Here is a 2,209-nt window from a genome sequence, read left to right as displayed (position 1 = left end):
GAACAAGTGCCACGTGAGGGGCAAAGGTCAAGGGTGTTGACTTGGATTCTGGTGCCACTTTTCACCCAGAGCAAGCGAGCCCAAGAGCTGGTGAAGAACCTTCTGGATTGAGAGCCCCAAGCCTCAGGGAAGGTCTGTCTCCTTTGTGAGGGCCGCTGACCACCCATACGGAACATGTCCTGGTAGCATGTCCATGTAAAGAGACACTCTTTACATGGAGCGCATGTCCCCGGGAGAGACACACAGCACCTCCAAGCAACCCAGTAATGAGACTCGGACCCAGGAGTGGCCCTGCTTACCGCCAGCCTAATGACCGCCCCGGAGCTCAGCCCATTGTCACAAAATCTGCTGCTAAAAGGATTTAAAATCTGAGAGAGGGGATCCCTGGGTGGCGCAGCGGTTTGGCGCCTGCCTTTGGCCCAGGGCACGATCCTGGAGACCCGGGATCGAATCCCACATCAGGCTCCCGGTGCATGGAGCCTGCTTCTCCCTCCGCCTGTGTCTCTGCCTCTCTCTCTCTCTCTCTGTGACTATCATAAATAAATAAAAAATTAAAAAAAAAAAATTAATAAAATCTGAGAGAGAACAATGTTGAGGCCAATTAGCTACATTGTGCAGCGTCCACCCGGCCATGGCTGCATCTGTGTGGGCCCCAAGTTCTCCTCTTAAGTCAAGTGGGGGCTTTACTGAAGCCGGTCCGTCTGTCTGTCTGTCCGTCCATCCGTCTTAGAGCGATTTCATCTGGTGGCATCAGGGTTCTGTGTGTACAGTGGGAGGGTGGGTCTAGGGCCCTGTGTCCCTGAGGAGCTCCGTCCAGGTCTATGCACTAGATCACGGCCTCTGTTGCCGAGGGGAGACCCGAAGGCTCCGGGTTGTCCTGAAGCATCCACCTAAGCAATCTGCAAGGGGGTGCTTGGCTTTCAGGTTTCCTGCTCCAGGGCGGTGTCGATGGGTGGAAGAGAATAGGGACCTGACAGCAATGTGGTGGGGGTCTGAACCCAGCACTGGGGCCGACACAGGGCGTGCTCATGCCACCCGGACCTCCAGCCGTGGTGCCCACTGTCCCTCACCCTCTCCCTGCCTGGTTCTGACGCCGGTGTCTCTGCCTCTGCTGCAGGGCAGCCCCGCATACTTGCACCCTGACTCCTCCAAGAGCTGAGTGGAGGGTGGGATTGCCCTCCGCATGCCCGCCCCACACCGTGGGCTCCCTCACCAGCTGCATGATTTGGTTGCTTCTGCTTTGATACCCTTCCAGGTGAATGGTGTTGCTGGGGACCTTCTTGGCCAGATTTCTTTATGGATGTTGTGGGATCCCTAGAGCAAGGAGACGCTGTTGCAGAACTGCCTGATGTCCCTCAGGCCGTGGCCCTGGGATGCACGCCCTCTGACACTGCGGCACGCACCTGTGCCTCACTCCTGGTCACTGCAGCTGCCCTGATGGCCCTCCCTGCGAGACAGACTCCTTCCGGGTTAAAAAGTGCCTTTGAGTCAGCAATACGCTCTGGTGAGTAGTCCTTAGATGGGAGGTTTCCTAGTCTGCAATTTTTCACGAGTTTTGGCAGATCAAATGTTCCAGAAATCCCCTTCCACCCCTCTTGGAAATAGGGGATCCCGGGGGCCACCCCACCCTTCCAGGCAGAGGGAGGGGACTATGCTGCTCTGTCGCCGGCTGCCCACGGGCCAGCATTGGCAGTATCCGTGTGAGAACCTCCTCCTCCGCTGTGCCGCTCAGGTGATCAACAGGGTCAGACCAAGGGATGCTGCAATCTCATTCATTCGTTCATTGTCTGTGGGGCATTGAGGGAGCAGAGAAAAGCAGAGCAGTCCGGCCTCCTTTGGCCCTCACAGCCCCGTGGATGAGATGGACCCACAGCTGTCCTCCCATGAGGCAGGGAACTGGGAGGAGGAGGGACCCCAGCCTCACCAGAGGGAGTGGCAGCAGGGGTGGGGGTGCAGGGTCGTCCAAGGAGGGTCTCTCGCAACTAACTGGACTGCCAAGTACAAAAGAGTCTAAACCAGTCAACATGGGAGCAGAATACTGTGGAAGCCAGAGTCCCCCAGGAGGGGCAGTGCCATGGCTCCCGGGACCCAGAGAAGCTCACTGGCTGAGGCCAAGGGTCAGGGGAGGAGCCAGGGAGCCGGGCAGGGCCCGGACCACACCGAGAGGGAGCACCGCGGGCTTGCAGGCTGCCCTGGCAGCAAGCCGGGC

The sequence above is a fragment of the Vulpes vulpes genome, chromosome 5, assembly GCF_048418805.1.
Source record: "Vulpes vulpes isolate BD-2025 chromosome 5, VulVul3, whole genome shotgun sequence".
Classification (NCBI taxonomy): Eukaryota; Metazoa; Chordata; class Mammalia; order Carnivora; family Canidae; genus Vulpes; species Vulpes vulpes.
The sequence above is the reverse complement of the archived record's forward strand: the minus strand, read 5'-3'. Positions refer to the sequence as shown.